The 12,054-nt window shown below is 50.1% G+C and overlaps 1 pseudogene; it reads left to right on the top strand.

Annotated features, from left to right (window-relative positions):
- The first annotated feature begins 1,820 nt into the window (after positions 1–1,820).
- Positions 1,821–12,054, top strand: part of LOC129025689 (troponin T, fast skeletal muscle-like) — a 31,492-nt pseudogene continuing 21,258 nt past the window's right edge.

The following is a 12,054-nucleotide window of genomic DNA, read 5'->3' on the forward strand; positions in this document are numbered from 1 at the left end:
GATGGATGGATGGACAGACGGATGAATGGTGGGTGGACAGAGGGATGGATGGAGAGAGAGAGGGAGGGATGGAGGGATGGATAGATGCATAGATAGGTAGATGATTTGATGAAGAGGTGGATGGATGGATAGATAGATAGATGGATAGATAGATAGAGTACAGGAATGTATAGGTGGGTGGATGGAGGGATCAATGAATGGATAGATGAATGATGGATAGATGATTGATGGATGGATGGCAGGAGGGATAGATGAAATGGAGGGATAAAAGATTGGATGGTTAGGTGATTGTATGGGTGGATGAAGGGATGGACAGACAGAGGGATGGATGATGGAAAAGAAGAAGGGAAGATGGAAGTAGTGAAAGTGAGAGTGAATCAATCCATGGGAATGAATAGATTTGTGGGTGAATTGACAATTGTAAAAATCACAGACAGCCTGGAAACATCATCCCTCCTCTCCCTTCTCTCCCAGGCCCAACACTGGGGCCTGACACTCTGCCCTACATCCCTCAGTGTCTGGAAAGCCCCTTTGAGGAGTAGACCCTCCAACCTCTGATGTTCTGGCCTTCACCTTACCATTCCCTCGGCTCTGTAGAGGCACTGTTTTCTGAAGGATTCATGTCAAACCCTGCTTGCTTCATGAATACACACAGTTCAGAATAGCAAAACCTCAACAGAGCCACCATCCATTCCCTTCCTTTCTCAGATGACCCATCCACTGAGAGATCATCCAGGCCACCCTGCCCAGCTGGGGAGCCACCCAGGTGACAACACTCCCTTCCTTTCCCATGTGATCTGGATGGGACAGTGAGCAAGACAGCTGGCAGAGGCACACCCAAAGGCCATAGCTAGGCACTTAACATGGGTGCAGAATGATCAGCACCAGGGGAAGGGGATAGCTGGGGTCAGCAGTGCTGAGGAGGCAGCCACTGCCCCCTGCCCCTGATCAGCCCTGGCCCTTCATCAGATCCTCTGCACCCCTTGGCTGAGATCCAGGGCTTGTCCCTCTGAGCTCTGCCCAGCCACAGCTCTGCTGTGTTTCTGAGGCAGCCTCCCTTCCATGGCCACAGCAACCCCATGCCCCTGCTTCTGGAAATCTGGAGGTCAGGCCATGCCCGATGCAGAGCAGGAGGCTCAAAGGTGCTGCAGCCTATGAGGCCCCTGGACAGGGATAGCAGGTGAAGTCTCTAGCCTCTGTCCTGCCTGCCCAAGCAGCCACCTGACACCCTGTGACTCCTGCTATAGGCCCCTAGACCAGTCCCATACAGAAGACGCCTGTCATCTCTGCAGAATGAGTCAATGAATCTGAAAAATTCAGAAGGACTAGCCATGTGGGGAGGCAGTTACCTGGGGCTGGAGCAGCTCAGTCCGCAGGTGCTGTGTCAGCTGCTCCTGTCTTGGGCCTGGCAGTGTGTGAGCCCACAGCTGGGCCAAGCGCACTCCAGGCTGGATCCATCTTGGGCACTCAGGACAGCTCAGGGCACCAGTAGATGCTCAGGACACTCTTGGTCTGCACCATTCCCAACCATGTGCAATGGGTGCTGGGAACCAGATTGAGGGGCCCTGGCCACCACCTGGGTATCACCCAGACAGGGAGCTGGAGCCAAGACACTCAGGATGCTGTCCTCCCTCCCACAGCCTGCTTCCCACTCTGGGCTCGGCTCAGCATTCACCAATTTCAGAAGCGCCTTACCATGCACAACTGCCCTGGAGCCAAGGCCCCATGGTCTGTACTCAGATTCCTCCTGGGTGGAAATGGAAATGCCTCCACAACCCAGGCTGGGAATCTCTTGTGCCGTGCCCCCACCCAAGTCTACAATGGCCCCCAGGGGGCCCCTGCCCTGCCTTCTCTCCTTGGATCACCCCAGTCAGTGCACATGGCATCAGGGCACAGATTACCTGGTGCAGGCCCTCAAGGCCACTGGTGCCTGCTCTGTGCTGTCCCTGCTACCAAATATGGTTGGCACCTCATTCAACCCCTCCATGGAAGAGCAAAGCCGCAGAGCCCAGGGACAGGAAGAATGTGCCTGAGGCCATATGACAAGGCAGGCTCGCTCTAGGCTGCCAGCTCAAAGGACAGGGACCATCCCCTGCCTGTGTCTTCCCCCTGAGTGCTGGGCACTGGGAAGGCTGTTGGAGCTTTAGTCCCTGGAAATGTCACTGTCCTCCTGCTTTGGGTCTATGGTTTCCTCTGCACTAGACGCCTCCTCCTCCCTGTCCATGTCCTCGATAGGCAAGGCTTCAGGGGTAACTTACAGCCCTGTCCCCTGGACCTCTGTGACCAGCTATCTTCCCACTGGGGACATCTGCTGGCACCAGTCCCGGGGGAGGTACGGTAGATATGGACTGTAGCCAGCCTGGCTGTGTCTCTTGCCTGCTTATTGTGTGGGCCCCAGCGATGTCCACCTGGGAAAGCAGAGCTGACCTCTAATGGGGTCTCAGATGGGATTGTGGCCTAGCCTCACTTCTATGGGGAGTCTTCCAGGCTTCAGACTGCTTCCTCCCCATGGGGAGACAGTGAAAGGCCTGGGGCATTGTGCCAGGTAGCGGGAGGGAACCCTGGCTGTGCAGTCCCTTTTCCTGGAGCAAATGTTTACTCCCACAGAACATGCCGGGAAACTTGGCAGTCCCGTTCTGGTGACTCCCACAACAGTTTGGCCCAAAGGGAGCCCTTGGCTTTGTGCCCCAGGGCCACCCAACCTTTCTTTTCCCCTCCTCAGCCCAAGCAGAATGTACCTGATGCTGGGAGTAAAAATAGAAGCTGACACCTCCTAGAGGCAGAGGGAGGACCTTGCCGCCTTCTCCAAGCATGTCCTCTGCATCCTGGACTCCTTCAGCCTCCTCCTCTGGCTGTTCCTATACTTTGTTAAGGGCCTGCACGGGTACAGCCCCCAGCCCCCCACACACAGGGAGTTCAAGCACTTCTCACACTCAATTCGCATGTGGGTATGGGCAGGAGCAGCCACCCAGGGTTGGGGATGACAGGGCCTCCTGCATGCGGGTGGACAGCTTCTCATTCCAGGGACACTCTGGGGTCCTGGGGCACTGAGGTACCAGGCCCTTGTGGTACCGAGCATCTCAACTTGAAGCATTATGGTTCAGAACCCCCAGGTGGCTGGGGGTCTGGAGAGTCTGCAATTCAGACACAGTGATGTGATGGTCTCAGCACCAGGAGGATGCAGAAGAAGGTGGAGTGTGGGAGGCCGAGATGGGGGAAGTCAGTGCTCAGGGAAGCTCAGTGCTAGGGAGTGGCCTGAGACAGGAGGCAGAGAGGCGTGGGCTGTGAGCAGCATGGGAGAGGCTGTGCAGGGAGGCTGCCAGGGATTAGGTTGCCAGCTTGTGCCCGCCATGCATACAGATATTTGCCCGGGCTAGTCCTGGCCTTGCCAGGCTTTTCTCGCAGCCTTGGCCTCCAAAACCATTTTGTAGAGACACAAACAAGGACAGGAGGGCAGGGACTCATGTATGGCCAGCCGAGTAGTGCATTGGGGTGGGGGCATCTAAAGCCCATGAAGCCTTGGGGGCCAGCTTCTGGAGGTGCAGGACATAAGTGGACAGAAGCTGGACTGGGGCAGAATGGGGCATGAGTGAGGGGCTGGGCTTGATCACTTCCCACTGGCTGGAGGCTGGAGGAGCTCGGGCTCCTATGAGTCCCCACCCACCCTCCCCACCCTAGACATGGTCCCCCCTGACTTGTGCCACCTGATCAGGGCTTGGCCACCCCTCCTTAAGTCCATGGGGAGACATAGGGCAAGGCAAAAGCTGGCTAGGTGGACACAGGTCTAGGGTCATGGTCATGCCACAGCAAGCAAGGGACAGTGGTTCCTGCCTCTGCACCGTGCCCTGGCCCCATCACCTCTAAAGGAGGGAAGGGTGCTGCATGTGCCCAAGGAACCTGATGGCATAGGTTATTTTTATGCAGCCCCTCTGAGACAGGCACTTACTGGACACCTGCTTTGCTCTTCAGTTGTTGAAATGCCATCCCCTGCTCCCAGCCCCTCCTCACAACAGGGGCAATGACACAGGTCACAATGCAGAACAGAGCAGCCTTGTGTTGTTTCCAGGTGCTCAGCAGAAAAGCAGGTGCCTCAGTTTCCACACTTGGAGAGTGGGCCTTACCTGCCTCACATCGGGAGGCCTTTAGGTCACCCTGCCTGGGGGTGTTGGGGCTCTTGCCCAACATCTGACTCTGGCCAGCAGGCACAGGAGGCAAATATAAGCAGCTGGGGAGGGCCATTCCGTGAGTGTGAGGGGACTGTTGCAGGCCAAGGAGGGCTGAACTGTCACACCTGCTTCACCCGTCTTGGGTTTCTGGGCAGAAATGTCTTGCCTACTTCTGGACACCTCAGCTGCCACTGGCTTCTTATAAATAACGCACCCCAGGTGAGGACTGTGCAGCTCACATCTTGGGGCTGCTGACAGGTGTCAGCCCAGCTAGGTTCAGGGGTGGGCACAGCAGGGAGTGGCCAGGCTCCACTCACTTTCTTCACTGACTCTCCTCTCTACAGAGGGTGGTCCTAGAAGAGGCTGTGTGGTTTGGGGCCTGAACCAGCTGTGAGTATAGCACCAAGGGCAAAGAGAAGCCCAAGGGGCCAGTGGGCAGCCCAGGGCTAGGTCATACAAGGGGCCTGGCTGGTGGGGTTGAAGACTGAGGAAAGGCTTGCCCACCACAGCAGTTACAGCAGGCTTAACCTGAGGGCAGCAGTCTCAGGAAGAGATTCCAGGATAGGAAAAAGCTGCCACCATTGCCTGGAAGATAGCTATCTGCTGGGTAATTTTGCATGAAGCTTGAGTTGCTCTGGGAAAATTATCATTCTCGACAGAGGGTTTGGAAAATGGTTCCCACCTCAGGGATGCAATGTAGATGCATTTTTTGCTGATGAACATGTGTTTTTCTTATACAACAAACCCGGGGGGCCATAACTATTGTCTTCCAGTGATCTGTACTGTGTTGTAATGAACTTTGTTTTCTAAAACCCCGGCCATCATGCTGGTGCAGCTCTTTGCAGCCTCCCCATGACCGGCCTCCCTGGTGTGCATGGTGGTCAGCTCACAGAGAGACATTCCCAAGCACACTGGCCTGGCACCACCGCTGCACACATGGACAGCACAGTGGGTCCTGGACACAGAGCTTCCCCTACATAGGGACAGATCTCTCTCTCTCTCTTTCTCTCTCTCTCTCTCTCTCTCTCTGTCTCTCTTTGTCTCTGCTTCGACCTGTCAGCAGAAACCACCCACCTTCACCATGTCTGATGAGGAAGTGTGAGTTCCCAGCTGGTGGCTGCCCTCTGCCTAGCTCAGGACCCTGGCCTCTTGGCTTTTACAGGGCTTGAGCATGCACTAACTTGCACAACTCCAAGCGAATCAGAGCCTCACCAACTCTCTCTCTCTCTCTTTCTCTCCCTCTCCCTACCCCACAGTGAACAGGTGGAGGGTAAGTGTAACAGGCATTTTCTTTCTACTTCCTGCTGTAGATACAACGGTTACACATGGGCAGGGGTCTGGACTGTGCATACCATGTGTCCCTTGGCAGCCCTATGTTGGGGTGATCAGACCTGACACCAGGCCGTGGGGGCTACGAACTCCAGTGGAGTCAAAGGAATGAGAAAAGACAAGTCGAGAGAGAAAGTGGGACAAGGGGGCCAACGCTAGTATGGAGACTGTATGAAGTATGAAATCCCTGAGCTAGGGAAGCCCATGCTATTAATTGGCAATCAAACAAAGAAACGTGGTGAGGATGTGGGGGTTGAAAGGAAATGGTGTATCAAGTGAATGAGCTACAGCTGTTATGGTGTAGCATTTTCTTTGAAACATATGGCTACTTGAGATAATGGGAGTGCTAGAAACAAGAGGCCAGCAAGTCTAGCAGACAGGCAACCCCTACCTCAGCTTCTCTCCCAACAGTCAGCTTTACTCCCAGCAGCCCTACATCAGTTCCATCCCATGGGTGGCTTCTGAGTGACCCTCTGAAAACAGCTCTCTGACAGGGGCCTTGTCTTTTCCCCAATGTGTGGCCACAGGGTCCTGAGGGACTTGCAGGGATGGGTCAGGCTCTGGGTCCTGTCTCTCTGCTTCTCTCATGCTCACCATGGGACCTGGACATCCAGTACCCCTGAGCCCTCCAAAAGCCACTGTCATCACTACAGCCTCTGCCTTCCACAGTGCCTCTTCTGGGCCCAAAGACCCCTGACTTCCCGCCACTGGCCAGGGGAGTCACTGGTCTGTCCAGGGCTGGGATGCAGTGGCTCTTCATCCTCCTCTTCCCTTCAAGGGCAGCCCCTTCCAATGTGGTTCCCTTTTTTATTCTGTCCCAATGCAGGGCAGTAGGAAGAAGAAGGTAACTCAGGCAACTGCTGGAAGCCCCCCAGACACTCCATGGAACTTAACCTCTCTCTCCCATGTGTCACTCACAGAGCTGCCACCCCAGGCTGCTCCAGGCTGCCTTGAGCTTGTCAAACAACCATCCATCTTCCTCATGATTAGTCATTAATGATCACCATTCATCATTAATTAATCATTAATTAATCATCATTAATTAATGATGAATGAGGCCATTGTGTTCAGAATTGTTTCCTTCTGGTGGGTTCTTGGTCTCACTGACTTCAAGAATGCAGCTGCGGACCCTCATGGTGAGTGTTACAGTTCTTAAAGATGGTGTGTCTGGAGTTTTTTCCTTCAGATGTTCAGATGTATCTGGAGTTTCTTCCTTTTGGTGGGTTTGTGGTCTTGCTGACTGCAGGAGTGAAGCCACAGACCTTCACAGTGAGTGTTACAGCTCTTGAAGGTGGCAAGTCTGGAGTTGTTCATTTATCCCAGGGGTTCATGATCTCACTGGCTTCAGGAGTGAAGCTGCAGACCTTGGCAGTGAGTGTTGCAGCTCTTAAAGGTGGCATACCCGGAGTTGTTTGTTTCTCCCTGTGGGTTTGTGGTCTCACTGGCTGGGCTTCAGGAGTAAAGCTGCAGACCTTTGCAGTGAGTGTTACAGCTCACAAAGATAGTGCAGACCCTATAAGTGAGCAGCAGCAAGATTTATTGTAAACACCAAAAGAACAAAGCTTCTCCTGAGTGGAAGAGGGCCCAAGCGGGTTGCCCCTGCTGGCTCAAGTGGCCAGCTTTTATTCCTTTATTTGGCCCCATTCACATCTTGCTGATTTCTTAATTTTACAGATAGCCGATTGGTCCATTTTATAGAGTGCAAACTGGTCCTTTTTACAGAGTGTTGATTGGTGTGTTTACAATCCTTTAGCTAGACACAAAACTTCCCCAAGTCCCCACCCAACCCAGAAGCCCAGCTGGCTTCTCCTCTCAATCCCCACTCTAAACAGGACACCCCAACTGCTGTTGGGAATTGGGCAATGACCATCCTAGCTACTTCCTGCTGGGTAGGGGCAAACAAGGGGCTCTGCAGTTGTAGTGTCCCCCAGAGGGGAACTCTCTAGGCCAGTGAAAGTATCAGTGGGTCAGTCCCACGGTCCTTGGGAGAACCTGTTACTTGAGCTCATTTGGGGTTCCATTTGTAAGACCATCTGTAGCTTGATGGCTTCTATCCTAGAAGAAACCAATTTGACAAGGAGGTTAAAAATGCAGGGTCAAAAGGTAAGTAATAGCAAGGTGGCTGCCACAGTACCTATGAAGGGGAGAAGCCATGTTGCCCAAGTCCAGAGGTTGGTATAAGCTTTTGAAAGGCATTGTCTGATTTCAGAAGGCTTTTTCTATGAATGCCAGGTGGCATCTCATACTATCCCTGACTGGTTAGTGTAAAAACAACACTCTTGCCCTAAGAAGGTGAGGAGTCCTCCTTTCTCAGCAGTAAGGAGGTCTAGGCCTCAGTGATTTCAGAGAGTCACTGTTGCCAAAGAGTCTATTTAGGATTGCAGAGTAAGGATAGATTTCGTTATTTCTTGCAAACTGTCTGAGAAATCCTTTGAGAATGTGTGGTAGTAGGATAATGAAGCAGATAAACTGGCTATTCCAGTTCCTGTAGCAGTAGCCGTTTCTAAACCTATAAATAGGGGTATCAGTTGTATGGCTCTGTGCTGATGGACTAGAGCTTTGAGGGGTACTGATAGGATCTGATTTCCTGGGGCAATGTTAATGCTGGAACTTAGAAATACTAAAGTGCAGTTGCCTGTCCAGTTTGTGGGAAGGCAGATATAGGTCGATGTTCCACATAAGAAGAATATACTTTGGCTGGGTAGACAGAACTTGTTGTGTATGTTAAAAAGGTGTGTGAGTTTGTTGTTTTCATTTTGCCATACTCCTAGAGTACTTGCCAAGGTAGATCCGATGAGTAGCTGGAAAGGGGTGTTTGGAGCAAACTGAGTGGCTCCCTGTGTTCTATTTTTCCATTGGAGAAAAAACCATTTTGTATCTACTAGGAACCATTTGAGAGAGTGATTGAAGGAGGGGATGAGAAGGCATTCACAAGTGGTGGGGGCACTGCTGCAGGGGTTCCAGTGGTGAAGGGTCATACAGGGAATATGTTTGCCTTTACAACACCTGAACTGTTCATTAAGCAGGGAGGAGGTGATGATTTTGGGAGGTCCTTAGAAGCAGACAAGACAGCTCTGAATGGAACTGTTTGAGTGACTCAGAAGTTACTATAATCAGATGGGGTTTGAAGTTGTAGGGTGGAATTACACTGATGGGGTAATAGGTGCCCCAGGGGCAGGCCGGATTACAGGTTGAGTTGGGTGCATAAAGGGGCTTGGAAAGTTAAGATGATATTCATAGTTACAGGGCTGTGTATGGGCTTTTCATTGCTTGTGCAAAGCATGAGGTTGGAAATGTAAGAATGTAAAAATTGGATTGCACATCATGTTAGGATATTCTTAGTCGTACCAGAGATGGGGAAGTCAGCTAATGATTGCATATTTAGAAGTCAGAAAGGGTTTTTTCCTTCATAATGGGGAGGTAGGTTAAGTTGGTAACGACCTAGTTTTGTTTTGTTTGTTTTTTTTTTTGCGGGAATGGGAGTGGCAACATAAGCAGAGGTTTATAGAGAGATATAAAACCAATACTCATTTGCCAGGGAAGGATTGGACTCATTTAACAGAGAGTGGGTTAAGTTGAGAGTCTTCTAGAGGTAATTAGGAGCTACTGGAAGGGGAGGCATGATTGTATGAGGTATCCAAGGAAGAAGGAGTGATAGTTAGGCAAAGAGTAACTAGGAAGGTAAAGAGGGTGCTCTGGAGGATGAGATCATTTTATCCAGTCTGAGTTAAAGATAGGAGTAAGTTGCTGTCAGAAAGAAGGAAGATAGAAAGAAGGTTGATGTGATTAGGATTTTCATCCTGGCAGGAGCTACACTATACAGTCCTACCCCAAAGAGTATGGTTACCATGCTGCTTAATAATATGATGAAATAATAAAAGGATTCCATTAAAGGTGTAAGGAGAGGTGTTACAGATAAAGATTATGTAGGTTTTCACTTATCTTTTTTAAGGAGGAAGGGGTTTTTCTTCAGGATCAGTGGCAGTAACCTTTTTAGTCTGGGATGTTTCCTACCAAAGTAGGAGATGCAAGTTCTCCAATGGTTCACAGGTGTATGGAGGCTGGTCTGGCTGATCTTGGGACTCCTGAGTTGATGGTCCTGCAGGTTCCTCAGGGGGTGTCCAAAATTTAGCTCGGGTGTGGTGAATCCAAGATTCCACTCCTGCAACCTTAACTGCAGTGGGGGTCGACAGGATTACTGAGTATGGTCCTTCCCACAAAGAGTTCATAGATGGGTATGTAGAGGGGAGAGATTTGACCAATACTAGATTTCCTGGTTGAAACAATGCTGTTCCCTTTTCTCTGTGACATTCTTCAGGTAGCTTGTTAAGGTTTTGTTGATATTTTGCCTAACAAGTTATATCTTTGACCAGGTTGGCTGTTTCCTCATCAAGTAGGAGGTCCTTTGTGAGAAAAGGTCATCCATACAGCATTTCATACGGACTGAGCCCCATTTTGTGAGGAGAATTCAGATTCTCAACAAGGCCATGGGCAAAACAGTAGACCATGGGAGATGAGTTTCTTGTGTTAGTTTCTTTAAATGCCTCTTGCATGTTTCATTTGCCTTCTCGACCTTCTCTGAGGATTGTGGCCTTCAGGCACAGTGAAGGTTATATTGTATCCCTAGTGCCCTGGAAATTCCCTAGTTATGATGGCTTTAAAAGCTGGACCACCGTTGCTCTCTAAGCTTGAGGGAAGCCCAACTCTAGGAATTATTTCATGAATTAGGGCTTTAATTACTTCGTGAGCCTTCTCTGTTTGCAGGGGAAAGCTTCTATCCAATTTGTAAAGGTATCAACAGAGAGCAACAAGTATTGAAATCCCTTTGACTTAGGCATGTGGGTGAAGTCTAACTGTCAGTCCTTTCCAGGATAGTCATTTATTCTTTGTTCCCCAAAAGGGGTCTTATGATGGACCAAGGGTTTATTCCTTTGGCACACCTTACAGGCCTTGACTACTGGTCGGATAGTCCAGAGGAGATTTGGCCCTGTAAATAGGGATTTGGCAATTTGATGAATGTTTTCAATACCCATGCAAAAACTTTGGTGGAGGGTTTTAAGCATTTCCCACTGGCTGGCTTTGGGTATAAGTACCTTTAGTTCTTTTATCATTAATCACCCCAAGGGGAGGAAACTATGCCCTGTGAAAGCCCCCATTCTGTTTCAGTTGGGGAATACTGGGACTTAATCTCTCGCAGGGGGTTGTTCCATACCAAGTGTCCTTCCTTAGGTATTTCTAATGGGAGGTTCCACCTGGCAGCAGTTTTTGTCTCAGCATGTCTGATGGTTTCCTTCTGCCTTTTCTCCTTCACTTTCTGATGGCTTTGACAGTGTAAGACTGCCACCTCATTGGTTTTTTGCACTGCATTCAATAACTCCATAATTTCCTTGTGGTATTTAACGGGGGCTCCCCACAGATGTTTGGAACTCCCTTTCTTTCCATATTGCAGCACGGGCATGTAGGATTAGATAAGCATACTTGCCATCTGTATACACATTTATTCTTTTTCACTTTCCCAGTTGTAAGGTGCAGGTAAGTGCCACTAGTTGTGCTAACTGGGCACTGGGCCCTGGGGGAAGAGGCTTACTTTCAACAATGGTTACCTCACTAACTATGGCATATCCTGCCCTTTGTATCCCATTCTTCACAAATGAGCTTCCTTCGGTATCTAAGTTAAGGTCAGGATTAGCTAAAGGGACTTCCAAAAGATTAACTCAGGTGGCATAAATCTGGACTATAATTTGTTGAAAGTCATGCTCGATTGGTTCCCCATCTTCTGGGAGAAAAGTGGCAGGGTTGAGGGCCACACAATTACATATTTGAAGCACCGGTCCCTCAAGGGGTAGCACCTGGTATCTATGTAGGTGGTTGTCTGATAGCCATAAATTTCCTTTGACACCTAATATGCCATTTACATCATGAGTAGTCCAGACAGTGAGATCCTTTCCTTGTATAATTTTGATAGCCTCTGATACTAAGATGGCAACTGCCACAACTACCCTTAAACAGTGAGGCCAGCCTTTTGCTACTACATCAATTATCTTATTTAGGTATGTCAATGGTTGTGGGGTTGTCCCACGAGTCTGAGTAAGGACTCCAAGAATTATTCCTGCTCTCTCTGTGACGTATAAGGAGAAGTTTTGTCCTGTGGGAAGGAGTAAAGCTAGAGCTTGTACTAGGGGCTGCTTTAAGGTTTTGAAGGTGATTTATGCCCCTGATTCCCATTCTACTAGATGAGTATTTGCCCTCTGGGTCTCCTTGATTAGAGTATAGAGGGGCCTGGCTATCTTGCTGTATCTGGGGATCCATAGTCGGCAAGAGCCAGTGATTCCAAGGAACCTCCGCAACTGTTTTAATGTCTTAGTGTGAGGATAACCCAGCATAGGCTGAATTCATTCCTTGCTGAGGGCCCTGGTCTCTCTGGCTAAGACTAGGCCTAGATATTTGACCTGCTGTAGGCAAAACTGGGTCTTTGACCTAGACATCTTGTACCCTTGATTAGCTAGAAAGTTCAAGAAATGTAGAGTAGCCTGCTGGCACGAGGCTTCTGAACTGCTAG

The sequence above is a fragment of the Pongo pygmaeus genome, chromosome Y (assembly GCF_028885625.2).
Source record: "Pongo pygmaeus isolate AG05252 chromosome Y, NHGRI_mPonPyg2-v2.0_pri, whole genome shotgun sequence".
NCBI lineage: Eukaryota > Metazoa > Chordata > Mammalia > Primates > Hominidae > Pongo > Pongo pygmaeus.